Raw genomic sequence first — 14,758 nt, 5'->3', positions numbered from 1 at the left:
TTTTACATTTCTAATTTAAATAATGAATTGGAACAATGTAATTGGTTATTATACTTTTTTAACCTTTGTAACACAATGGAGAGTATCATCACATGATTAATAAATACATTGACTTGGTTTTTTTCTTGCATGCTTTTTAGTTGTCATATCATACTGCTAATTCACCCTCTATGCCAGAATAAAAGAACTGGAAATATTCAATGAAAAGCTGAGTTTACTTGCTATAATTTTCATAAATTCTAACTGAAATAGATCCTAAATAGAAATAAATAAATAGGTTTCAACTATAGATAAAGATACTGATATGTTTTTCTACATTATGAAAATATTGTGATTGAGTTTATTGCAAGAGTATATTACTTGAATAATTATACTAATATTACTATCATTGTCTATAAACTGTGCATATTCAATATACCATACATGCCCTTCATAAATGAAAATAGTTTTGGTGGGGAACTCTGGGTGGCTCAGAGTTTTAGCGCCTGCCTTTGGCCCAGGGTGCGATCCTGGAGTCCCAGGATCGAGTCCCACGTTGGGCTCCCGGCATGGAGCCTGCTTCTCCCTCTGCCTGTGTCTCTGCCTTTCTCTCTCTCTATGTCTATCATGAATAAATAAATAAATCTTAAAAAAAAGAAAAATTGTTTTGGTAAATTTTAAATCAAAGAAAAAGTAAACAAATTCATAGATTCATTGCTATGATATCCAACTTATGCTCTTGTGAATACCAAAATGGTTTTAAATCATATCTTTATCTATGTACAGATATTTGTATGTTAAATGTTCTCTAGTACACATGAACATCCAAAAAAGAACTATATTGGGTCATTTACTTTTTTACAAGCTTTTTAAAAAGTATCACTTCTGCTCAATATGAATAAATGTTATAGAAAAGCTGTTAATTGCTTAGAACTTTGCTTCTGATAGGAATAATGAGAACTTATAAGGTTGGGGGTACACTAACTCTTTCAGACAAATCATATCCCATTTTATGTTCTGAAAAGATGGTTTCCCAGATGGGTTTCTAATGGTCTAAAAGGATTTATGCACCGTTTAACTGAGCAATACATTCTCTTCTCACCATTAGCACCATGAACCAAATGTCTATCAATTCCCTAAACAAAGTTTGAAATAGATAACTCAGAGTCTAGGTAATTTGAGGCTGAAGTTCAAACAAGCCAAGAGTGTTCAAATAGAAAAATATGTGCTGACTAATCCTAAAAAATATCTGCTCCATTCAGACAGTTTCTTAGAATTTGATTTCTATCTAAGAGTTTAAGAGATAATTCTACTAAGAATTAATACCTGTATTTTAAATCAAAACATAACAAAGGCATAATCTTGGAAACATTTTAGACTCCTTTCTTTTGTCAAACTGAAGGCATGCCAGGATAACAAGCTAATGCTCTCTATTTATTTGACAGAACATTTATTAAGATAACTTTCTACAAAGCATTGTGCTAGGCTTATTGTAGAGTACTCAAAAATGAGTAAGAATCTATATCTCAAAAGACTTTATAACCCAGTGTACAAAACAGACCTGCATATAAGCAGAGCATAAGTAAGCCAGCAAGTATAATAATCAAAGTATTAAAATATTTTGAGAACACAGGAGATAGGGAAATTAATTTTGAGTGCCATGATTAAGAAAGGCTTTCTGGAGGACATGATATAAGGGAGCAGCTAAGTTTTAACTTAGTTTACAAACGTTTCAAAAAGAAAATTTCTTCCATTTGAGGGAGTTTGGAAATGAAACAATAAAGAGTTTCACAGTGAACAAATGTGGAATTTATCTCAGATTTATGAAGTTTTCTGATTTCAGGGGCTATACAATACCATGGCTATGAGCACAAGGATTGGAGTCTGAAAATCAAGACTTGATTCCAAGCTGTCTTTTTTTTTTTTAAGATTTTTTTTTTTTTTTAATTCATGAGAGACACAGAGAGAGAGGCAGAGACACAGACAGTGGGAGAAGCAGGCTCCACGCAGGAAGCCTGATGTGGGACTCGATCCCAGGTCTCCAGGATTACGCCCTGGGCCGAATGTGGCTCTAAACCACTGAGCCATCTGGGGTGCCCCCAAGTTGTCTTTAACTAGATTTATTGTATTTGTGATGTCACACATGTGGTTGAATGTTTGAGCCTCAATCTTTTTTTTTTTTTTTTGAGCCTCAATCTTATAGACAGAGTTCACATATTTAAAGTGTTGTTAATAACAACAGTAGCTATCTCATACAATTGCTTTGGACATTACTTGAGATTATTTGTGCATGAATGTGTGTATGTGTGTACATGCATGTATTCTTAGCACTGTGACCGGCACATGACAGTTTCTAAACAGTTTGCTATTCTTACTATTCTATTATCACTTTTGTTTTTATTATTATTATATGTGATTATACTATTTCAAATCAAAGCAGAATTAATTAAAATAAAATACTATTATGAAGACTGTGTATTTCAAAGAATGGTAACAAACTTCTGTTTTAATGAATCAGTAATTTCCCCATGTGGCTTTCTAAAACAACTTGCTTTCAATGTATGCATTATCTTCATTAGGACCATGTTTGTTTGTTTGTTTGTTTGCTTGTTTAATCCTGGACCTATAAAATCCTGGGCTCATGAAAAAGTTTTGCTCGAAACATCCTAATTTTCTGAGTTTGAGACCAGCCAGTAACTGAAGGTAACGAGAGACAGAGTAATATCCAGTGAAATTCCCTCCAGTCTAGTCTTAAATTCTCGGATTTTGCTTTAGGAGCTAGAAAACAGCCTAGATTACCATATTCATATAATAAAGGTAGGGAAGACTTGGCTTTTGATGTTTGTTTTGTTTTATTTTTGTTTTGTTGATTGCATGGCATTTATTTTAGAAAGGGTGGATCATTATCTCACTAAAACTTGTTACTGATATGTTTTCAAATGTGACTGATTAATGTTACTATAGTTGAATAATAATTGTGGGTTTTTTTATCTTTAAAAAATTATCTTACTAAAGAAAGTGGAATAAAATTTAACATAATTTCAGTGCAGTGGAGACTCAAAATCTGTTTTGAATTATTTGGTACAGACAGTGTGCTTCCTCAGTAACTTGATTTTTAACCACTTCAAATGACTTTCCTTCCTACTATGAGGAAATCCCAGGAGTTGATACTTGACAGGTTGTTAATGTCATTAACTTTCTGTCAGCTCTTCTTGTCACTGTGTTAAAGGTGCCCCTGCTACTGAGTTACTCCCTGTCCTCCAGTTGGTAAAATTATTTAGCCAGCAGTCAATCAAAAAGCTAAGTGGATTTTGGGCAACAGATAGCCTTGCCATTGACAAAATCTATGTGAGTAAATGTGGTAAGAAATTAGTCAACAGGGAGAGGGCGGGGTAAGACGGTAGAGGAGTAGGGTCCCCAAGTCACCTGTCCCCACCAACTTACCTAGATAACTTTCAAAACATTCTGAACACCTACGAATTCATCCTGAGATTTAAAGAGAGAATAGCCGGAACGCTACAGAGAGAAGGGTTTTCATTTCTAGCAAGGTAGGAAGGAGGAAAAAAATGAAAAAGAATCCAGTGGGGAAGGGGCACAGCGAGGAGCCTGGCTAAAGCCTGGAAACGAAAGCCTCCGGGACAGGAAAGCCCAGTGCTGAAGAAGTGGGAACTTTAAAAATCCGCAACAGATTCTTTCTGGCAGGACAGAAAAGCAATGAGCAGGGAAATAGGGCAGAATCACAGGAGGGGTAGTGACGCCTCCAGTTTCCTGGAGTCACCAATAGAGGAAGTGCACGTGGGGGAAAGCACAACACAAACTGTGGACCAATCTAGGTAAAGGGCTGGAGCACGCACCCAGCGGGGCATGGGGAGAAGCCAGTAGGTAAGGCGGGTGGCTCCAGACTGAGGGGTCTGCACCCTGCTTCCCTCAAGAGCTGTGTGCCCCTGGATCGCGATTCCAGCAGCACAGAGCCCCGGATCCCAAGGCACCGAGCAGACACAGCCCCAGATCCTTCTTCACTCCCCCTGGGACAGGCGGAAGCCGGGAGGACACAGGACAGCGAGGACCCTCCTGCGGCTGGGCGTCCCCAAGATATGAAGATCAGCACACCCTCGCCCGCCCAGGGAGCATCTAGGCGAGCGCAGATTAGGAGACTGCGTTAGTTAATAGTGGGGAGCTGACTCCAGAGCTGGAAATCTTGGTGCCGCCAGTGTTGTTCCTTCTTGTGTCACCGTGTGCCTGGGAGATGTGGGGCCACCAGGGAACACAGGCCTCATGGGGTAAACATCTCCCACTGAGTCCGGTACCTGGCAGGGGGCGGGGCATCTCCCCCCAGGTACATACACCTGAGAAAAAGCACAGCCAACCACCCCTCCCCCCCAGAAGATGAGCTGAAAGAACAGGGGAAGAGCAAGTTCTTGACCAAGCAGCACTGGAAAGCTCCAGGGGAAGTTGAGGGATTTATAGTATAAAGAAGTAGAGGGTACCCTTCCTTTTTTTTTTTTTTTCCTTTTTCCAATATAACTCATTTTTATATCAGACTAAAAATTTCCAATATTTTTTTGCTTTTCCCACCTTAACTACAATATTTTAACACCTCTTAAGTTTTACATTTCTTCCTTTTTGACTTCCATGTTTCTACAATTACAGGTTTTAGGTATATTCTCCAACTCTAGATTCCCTTCAACATACACAATTTAATTTTGGGAGATAAAAAAGATGTGTTTTTTTATTTTATGTTTTCCACTTTCTCTGCCTCATCTTGTTCTAAATGGCAAAAGTTAATACCTTATAAAACATGACCAGCATGCACCTAGAACCAAGTGGTATACTGTGCTGGTTCATTATGTGATTATGTTCTCTCTTCATTCCCATTCTGCACCCCTCTTTTATCTCATTTATGTTTTGGTGGTCAATGTTGGGGCTTTCTACAAGTATTGCTGGATTATATAAATGAAGGACTGGGCATCTTCTAATATACAGAACTTAATACACTCAGAACCAGGAGGATCACCCTCTAGGACCCCTCAGGTAGACTACATTCTCCCTCCACTACAAATTCTTCACCAACACCATCTCCCAGTACCCCCTCATTATTTCTCTTCCCTTTTTTTCTTTTTTCTTTCTTTTTTTCCTCTTTACTTTTGCTCTTTTCTCTTCATTTTTCTTTTTTTTTTTCCTTCTGCTTTGGGATACTTGGTCTTTTAGTTTTTACTACTTTATTTTAAAATGTGCTTTTCACTTTAGTGGTCCTTTTGTTTGGTTTCGCTCTGAACTTCGTTTTCAGTTTCTGGTCTCTGACCTAGTCAGAATCCTCTAGGGTGAAATTTACTTAGGTCACAGTTGATATTCTTGACTCAGCCCAGTAATACAGCCACTTTGCACTTAGCAAAAGGACTAGAAGGAAGAACTCACCACAAAAGAATCAGAAACAGTACTGTCTGCACAGTCACAAAATATGGATTACACTTCAATGTCAGAAAGCCAATTCAGAAGCACAATTATAAAGCTACACTTGGCTCTGGAAAAAAGCATAAAGGATTCAAGAGACTTCATGACAGCAGAATTTAGTTCTATCAGGCTGAAATTGAAAATCAATTAAATGAGATGCAATCCAAACTGGAGGTCCTAATGATGAGGGTTAATGAGGTGGAAGAAATAGTGAGCAATATAGAAAACAAGTTGATGGCAAGGAAGGAAGCTGAGGAGAAAAGGAGAAAAAAACAAGAGACCACGAGGAAAAGCTTAGGGAAATAAATGATAGCTTGAGAAGGAAGAATATACATGTAATAGGGGTTCCAGAAAATGTCGACAGGGATAGAGGGTCAGAAAGAATCTTTGAACAAATCATGGCTGAGAACTTCCCTAATTTGGGGAGGGAAACAGGCATTCAGATCCAGGAGATAGAGAAGTCCTCCCCAAATCAATAAAAACTGTTCAAAACCTCAACATTTAGGAGTGAAAATGGCAAATTCCAAAGATAAAGTGAAAATCCTTAAAGCAGCGAAAGACAAGAGAACTATTAGACTAACAGCCGACCTCTCCACAGAGACCTGGCAGGCCAGAAAGAGCTCACAGGATATATTAAGGGTCATAAATGAAAAGAACATGCAGCCAAGAATACTCTATCCAGCAAGGCTCTCATTCATAATATAAGGAGAGACAAAGAGCTTCCAAGATAGGCAGAAACTGGAAGAATATGTGACCACCAAACCAGGTCTGCAAGAAATATTAAGGAGGATTCTGTAAAAGAAAGAGGAAGTCCAAGGAAAAAATCCATAAAACAGGGACTGAATAGGTATTACGATGACACTAAATTCATATCTTTCAATACTAACTCTGAACGTGAATGGGTTAATGATCCCATCAAAAGATGCAGGGTTTTAGACTTGATAAAAAAGCAAGACCCATCTATTTGCTGTCTACAAGAGACACATTTTGGACCGAAGGACACTTCCAGCCTGAAAATTAAAGGGTGGAGAACCATTTACCATTCCAATGGCCCTCAAAAGAAAGCAGGGGTAGCAATCCTCATATCATATAAATTAAAGTTAATCCTAAAGACTATAGCAAGTGATGAAGAGGGACACCGTATCATGCATACTTAAAGGGTCTACCTAGCAAGAAGACCTAACACTCATGAATATTTATGCCCCGAATGCGGGAGCAGCAAAGTATATCAATCAATTAATAACCAAAGTAAACAGATACTTAGATAATAATACACTAATAGTAGGAGACTTCAACATGACACTTTCTGCAAATGACAGATATTCTAAGCACATCACCACAGAAATAAGAGTTTTAAATGATACGCCGGAACAGATGGATTTCACAGATACATACAGAACTTTCCATCCAAATGCAGTTGAACACACGTTCTACTCAAGGGCACATGGAACTTTCTCTAGAATAGACCACATACTGGGTCACAACTCAGGTCTCAAACGATAGCTAAAGATTGGGACTTTCCCCTGAATATTTTCAGACCACAATGCTTTGAAACTAGAACTCAATCACAAGAAGAAATTTGGAAGAAACTCAACACGTGGAGGATAAAGATCAACCTGCTAAAAGATGAAAGGTTCAACCAGGAAATGAGAAAAGAAGTAAAAAGATTTATGGAAGCTAGCAAAATGAAGATACAACTGTTCAAAATCTTTGGGATACAGCAAAAGCAGTCCTAAGAGGGAAATGTATCGAAATACAAGCTACCCTAAAAAAATTGGAAAAAACTCAAATACACAAGCTAACCTTGCATCGAAATTTAATGGAGAAAGAACAGCAATAAAACCTACATCAAGCAGAGAAAGAGAGAAAATAAAGATTCTAGCAGTACTCAAGGAAATCGAGACCAGAAGAACTGTAGAACAGATCACCAAAACCAGTAATCGGATCTTTGAAATAATTAATAAGATAGATAAGGCATTAGCCAGCCTTATTTAAAACAAAAGAGAAAATTCAAATTAATAAAACCAAAAACGAAAAAGGAGAGATCACAACCAATGTCAAGGAAATACAAACGATTTTTATAAAATATTATGAGTAGCTATACGCCAATAAATTAGGCAATCTAGAAGAAATGGATGCATTTCTGAAAACCCACAAACTACCAAACTGGAACAGGAAGAAATGGAAAACCTGAACAGGCCAATAACCAGGGAGGAAATTGAAGCAGTCATCAAAAACCTCCCAAGACACAAAAGTCCAGGGCCAGATGGCTTCCCAGGGGAATTCTATCAAATGTTTAAAGAAGAAACAATACTTATTCTACTAAAGCTGTTCAGAAAGATAGAAAAGAGATGGAGCACTTCCAAATTCATTCTATGATGCCACCATCCTTAATTCCAAAACCAGACAAAGACCCCACCAAAAAGGAGAATTATGGACTAATATCCCTGATGAACACAGATGCAAACATTCTCAACAGGATACTAGCCAATAGGATATAATAGTACATTAAGAGTATTATTCACCATGACCAAGTGGGATTTATCCCCAGGATCAAGGTTGGTTCAACACTCATAAAACAATCAACATGATAGATCACAACAATAAGAGAAAAAACAAGAACCATATGATCCTCTCAATAGATGCAGAGAAAGCATTTGACAAAATGCTGCATCTATTCCTGATCAAAACTCTTCAGATTGTAGGGATAGAGGGAACATTCCTCAGTATCTTAAAAGCCATCTACGAAAAGATCACTGCAAATATCATTCTCAATGCGGAAACACTGAGAGCCTTTCACCTAAGATCAGGAAAATTATAAGGATGTGCACTCTCACCACTGCTATTCAACATAGTACTAGAAGTTTTAGCCTCAGCAATCAGAAACAAAAAGAAATAAAGGCATTCAAACTGGCAAAGAAGTCAAACTCTCCCTCTTCGCAGATGACATGATACTGCTCATAGAAAACCCAAAGACTCCACCCCAAGATTGCTAGAACTCATACAGCAATTCGGCAATGTGGCAGGATACAAAATCAATGCCCAGAAATCAATGGCATTTCTATATACTAACAATGAGACTGAAGAAAGAAGAACTAAGGAGTCAATCCAATTTATAATTGCACCCAAAAGCAGAAGATACCTAGGAATAAACCTAACCAAAGAGGTAAAGGATCTATACCCTAAAAACTACAGAACACTTCTGAAAGAAATGGAGGAAGACACAAAGAGATGGAAAAATCTTCCATGTTCATGGATGGGAAGAATGAATATTGTGTAAATGTCCATGCTACCCAGGGCAATTTACACATTCAGTGCAATCCCTAACAAAATAGCATGGACTTTCTTCAGAGAGTTGGAAGAAATCATCTTAAGATTTGTGTGGAATCAGAAAAGACCCCCAATAGCCTGGGGAATATTGAAAAAGAAAACCAGAGTCGGGACATCACAAGGCCGGATTTCAAGTTATACTACAAAGCTGTGATCATCCAGACAGTGTGATACTGGCACAAAAACACATAGATCAATGGAACAGAATAGAGAACCCAGAAATGGGTCCTCAACTCCTTTAATATTCAACAAAACAGGAAAGACTATCCACTGGAAAAAGGACAGTCTCTTCAATAAATGGTGCTGGGAAAATTGGCTATCCACATGCAAAAGAATGAAACTAGACCATCCTCTTACACCATACACAAAGATAAACTCAAAATGGATGAAAGATCTAAATGTGAAACAAGAATCCATCAAAATCCTAGAGGAGAACACAGGCAACACCCTTTTTAACTTGGCCACATCAACTTCTTGCAAGATACATCCATAAAGGCAAGGGAAACAAAAGCAAAAATGAACTATTGGGCCTTAATCAAGATAATATGCTTCTGCACAGCAGAAGAAACAGTCCACAAAACTGAAAGACAACCTACAGAATGGGAGAAGATATTTGCAAATGACCTATCAGATAAAGGGCTAGTGTCCAAGATCTATAAGGAACCCATTAAACCCAACAGCAAAGAAACAAACACTCCAATCATGAAGTGGGCAAAAGACATGAACAGAAATCTCACAGAGGAAGACATAGACATGGTCAACAAGCACATGAGAAAATGCTCCGCATCACTGGCCATCAGGGAAATACAAATCAAAACCACAATGAGAGACCACCTCACACCAGTGAGAATGGTGGAAATTAACAAGACAGGAAACCACAAATGTTGGAGAGGATGCAGAGAAAGGGGAACCCTCTTGCACTGTTGGTGGGAATGTGAACTGGTGCAGCCACTCGGAGGTTCCTCCAAGAGTTAAAAATAGATCTGCCCTACAACCCAGCAATTGCACTGTTGGGAATTTACCCCAAATATACAGATACAGTGAAATGCCAGAATACCTGCACCCCAATGTTTATAGCAGCAATGTCCACAATAGCCAAACTGTGGAGGGAACCTCGGTGTCCCTCGAAAGATAAATGGATAAAGAAGTTGTGGATTTGTATATGTAATGGAATATTACTCAGCCATTAGATTCGATGAATACCCACTATTTTTCTCAAGGTGGATAGAATTGGAGGGTGTTATACTGAGTGAAGTAAGTGAATTGGAGAAGGACAAACATTATTTAGTTTCACTCACAGGGGGAGTATAAAAAATAGTAAAGGGGATCATATGGGAAAGGAGAGAAAATGAGTCAGAAAAATCAGAGAGGGTGACAAAACATGAGAGACTACTAACTCTGGGAAACAAACAAGGGGTAGTGGAAGGGGAAGTGGCCGGGAGATTGGGTGAATGGATGACGTCAGTGAGGGGGCACTGGACAGGATGAGTACTGGGTGTTATAGTATAGGTTGGTGAATCGAACTCCAATAAAAAATATAGAAAAAAAAAAGAAATTTGTCTACAGGATATAAGCAGTAAAGTCAACATTGTGGTTAATTTTTTTTTCAGATAGTTTAAGACGTTTAGAATAAATCACAACATATATTTAAAAGTCTAGAGGATCCCTGGGTGGCTCAGTGGCTTACCACCTGCCTTCCGCCCAGGGCATGATCCTAAAGTCCCGGGATCAAGTCCCACACTGGGCTCTCTGCATGGAGCCTACTTCTCCCTCTGCCTATGTCTCTGCCTCTGTCTCTCTGTATCTCTCATGAAGAAATAAATAAAATATTTTTTAAAAAGTCTCAGAAGCTGTATTTTAAGAATGGTGTTCTTTTCTTTCAGAAACAGCAAGGAGTAGTAAGTAAAATGATGCTTTGACTTAAAAAAAGATAAAGAAAAACTCTTGTGCAGTCATACTACTAGTGTAGGACAAAAAAAATTGCAAAAATCAGAATCCAGATATAATATCAAGTCAGAGTAGTGGCCTAAGGATTGGTTAGCAGTCCATTCACAGTGCTTCCTCTCACGTCTCTTTAGTATGGGTTATTTTTCATAACTTTGAAAATGTGATTTTAGATGTGTTTCTGAACCTTACCACACCATTATTTGCAACAAGAGCCAAACACAGACAGAGAATACATAATTCCTAGTAATCTTATAAGAGAAAAAGAAATGCCTCTACAAATAAATGAATTAAAAACAACAGAACTATTAGAAATAACTTCATGAATTGTTGAAAGTATTCTCATATGATTCGAGCTCATTACAATGAAACAGGCACAATGGTGGTCAATTTTAGCATCAATTATGGAAAATAGTCATTTAATAAATAAGAACATCTTTTATAAGCTAAAGTATGTAAAATTAGGCAATGTCTAATACATAGAACATATTCAATAAATGAGTGAATATTACTTTTTAAACTTAGTTAAAAAAGTATACAGATTCCATTTTAATTCACTGAACAACTGAACAAAAACTTCCAATACTATTATGACCATAAGCACATGAAGAATACCAAGAACTTTGTTTTCTTTTTTTTAAATCAGGATAATAGCAATACCTTTCCCACATGGTTATTTAGGTTTTTAAACACTGTGCATTCCTATATATATATTATATATAGTGCTATTATATCCATTATAGATCATCCCCTTTGATCCTAGAACTTCCCTAAGACAGTTTTCCTCCATTTCTTCATGCTTTGTAATCTTAAAAAATAAATTTTGCTTATTTTACTCTTTCCATCTATTTTTTTTTTTTTTGAGGCAGAAAAGCAACCAGTTTTGTATAGAAAAAGGGAGACGAAGGTGATAAGGTTCCTTCTAAAGCCACCAGATATTTTTCAGGATCCAGGAAATAGTCTGAAACAATCCATTCATAGGAAAGGTTTTATTCTTTTTTTAACCTCCACTGGTCAGTTTTTTTTTTTTTTTTTTTGTAAATTTGCTCTAAAAAGGTGCATATTATCCCTCTAAATCTGACTATATTTTACATGCATGCTCATAAAAGGTGCTTTAATGTTATTTAAGTTCCTGAGAAGATTAATATGAAGAAAAGTTTAATAACCATAAGTACAGCCTACCACTGTTTAACAATATCCATTTTGAAATGCTAATTAAAAGTAGGAGCTGGGAGTAAATGGTCTTCATTGTCTCTAGCTATAATATTCTGTGATTCAATATGTACCTACTGAGTGCCTACATATTGCTACATGTCACACATTGTGATGGGCATATAGAAATTAACACACCAGAGGATCCCTGGGTGGCTCAGCAGTTTGGCACCTGCCTTCTGCCCAGGGCGTGATCCTGGAGTCCTGTGATCCAGTCCCACATTGGGCTCCCTGCATGGAGCCTGCTTCTCCCTCTGCCTGTGTCTCTGCCTCTGTGTGTGTGTGTGTGTGTGTGTCATGAATAAAATTTAAAAGAAAAAAAAAAAAGAAAGTAATTAACACACCAGACAGGATCTTGACCATAGAGACAGCAAGTCAAAGAAGCATGTAAATGCCAGACCATCGGTAGCCTGAGGTCAAACTGTCCATCTTGTGCACTACTATATTTTCATGGTCTGGCAATTGCTAGCATATTTTAAGTGTTCAATTAATATTGAGAAAGAGTAGGGTAAACATAAGGTGCTATGCGACTTAGCTCAACCTGGAGATTTGGTTACGATTCAGCTAGCAGATTCAGTTGGTCTCTCATTGTTGCTAACTATAGCACTCATGCTATTCTGAAAGCCAAGAGGCATGACAGTGCCATTCAGTTTTTGACTCACAGTCCTTATAAGAGAGATTACTCTTTAAGTAGGTGAGGTTACTTTCAAGGGAAACTGCTTCCCTACTTGTGCCTGGAGCTAATTCAGTTTAAAGGTCAGTGACTTGAAGTAAAACAAATTATTGGCCGGGGATAGAAACATTGAAAAACATCCACTACAAAGAATCCTGTACTAAAAATAGAATTGTGGTTCTAATTTTACAACATAATCAAGTATTCTACTTTAAAATACCCTTCTGTTAAAAAAAATTAAATAAAATACCCTTCTCTTTTGGAGTGCCAAAAGAGTAGACAAATATTAATTAGGCACCAGAAATCCTATAACATATATACATATGAAGATCATGCATTTTAAAAATATTTTATTTATTGATTTGGCAGAGAGAGAAAAAAACATAAGGAGAGTAGCAGGCAGAGGGACAGGGAGAAGTAGGCTCCCCACAGATGCGGGGCTCCATCCCAGGACCCTGGGATCATGACCCCAGTGGAAGGTAGACACTTAACTGATGGAGCTACCCAGGCACCCCAAAGATCATGCATTTTGTTTGTAATTTTTCATAAGATTGAAACTCTCAATGGGTGCCAATGGAGTCTTCCAAAGCAAGAATAATTTGAGCAACAGTTCTATCATCATAATTCATTAACTTAGAGATATAACCAACTCAAGTTAATATTCTAAACTTTTTACCTAAAATAAATTGCTGTATATTTTATTTTGTTTTTCAAAATAATGTGATATGCAAAGTAATAGTCCAATACAGTTTAATATAGTTTGCAATCCCCTTATGGACAAATAGTCACACATTAGTGCCACTTAAATGATGAATAACCATTCATCTGTAACATACAGATATAGAAGGCCCTAGATTTTCATTTTAAAGTGCTTAATTAAAAAAAAATAAATAAAGTGCTTAATTACCTGCATAAAGACAGAAATAAAATAAAGAGTTTAGGCCAAGTTCATGAGGGTTTGAAATTACTTTTTTTTTTTTTTCTAAATGAGCAACAAAGACTCTTCAATGTTGCAAGCTGTTGTGTTGTCATAATCCAACCACAGAAGAAAATGTTAAAAAGAACAAGTGGATCAGGAATTAAATTTTAATATATGAGACAAGAATCAAAATCAAAAGTTGAAAGATGTAGGCGGTGTTTCCAGCCACAGGACAATATGACATATTTATAAGAAAAATCTAATCAGCAATAAAGTTAAATCTTCACATTAAATATCCCAATGTGGGAAGTTATATAACCCCAGATTATTTTTGAAAATTTCCTACTTCCAGTCACCCACAAACTTATGTTTCCAGTGTTCCCATTTATTAAAGTACTCAGCATCACTAATAGACCACATAAAACACAGTATTAATTCATGAACACAAAGCTTTAGAATGAAAAACCATTTTTCACATAAATCTAAATTGCCATTCTGAAGTAATTTGAGTTCAGTACCATAGTTTCTAAGTTTGGCAGGAAAATAAGCATATCACAAGAAAAAGGCAATAGATTTAACCTTGAAACAAGGTGACTGCCATATAGTTGAAAGAATTTACTTATTATCAGATAAGGAGTTTATAGTATTTATTCCCTCAAGAGATATAAAATGGTGGTCAATCAGCAGTTCAAGGTATTTATTTAAACCTAGAGGAGGAGGATATGGCTTTAACTTTTGAAAACCAAAATTGAAAAAAAAAAAAAAAAAAACAGGTCTAATGTAGTTTATCTTTAGATGCCAGATTTAACATTAAATAATTCAAGCTAAATGCTATTTCTCAAGTTCTTCTTTCATATATTTCTATACTTTATACAAATATACTGTACATAAAATAGGGGTTTAAAAACAGTTATTTAGAAGGAAATGCTTAATGGTATATAGATAACTACTACAATTTATTTAAATACATAATCTACTGATCAATTCATCTATCCACCCATCTAGGCATTCATTTTACCTATCCTTTGCAATCCTTATAGTTTACTCATTATTGGTCATCCTCTGATTGTCCTTGAATATGCAGGTCTTCCCTCAGGAAGTACCTGCATACATGCAAAGGGAAAAGAATCTGACCAAAAAAAATCTTATGCTGATCATTTCCTTTAAATAACTGGTTACATAAGGAAATTTTTTGTTTTGTTTTCAGTCTAATCAAGCCTCATAAGACTTACCTTGCATATCTAGTGGGC

At 36.8% G+C, this 14,758-nt stretch overlaps 1 protein-coding gene across 6 annotated transcripts in view; it reads right to left on the bottom strand.

Annotated features, from left to right (window-relative positions):
- DIAPH2 (diaphanous related formin 2) overlaps positions 1-14,758 on the bottom strand; it is a 1,060,012-nt gene that overhangs the window by 346,679 nt on the left and 698,575 nt on the right. The window lies entirely within an intron of this gene.

This window comes from Canis lupus, chromosome X (genome assembly GCF_003254725.2).
Source record: "Canis lupus dingo isolate Sandy chromosome X, ASM325472v2, whole genome shotgun sequence".
NCBI lineage: Eukaryota > Metazoa > Chordata > Mammalia > Carnivora > Canidae > Canis > Canis lupus.
This window is presented reverse-complemented; position numbering and strand designations above follow the sequence as displayed.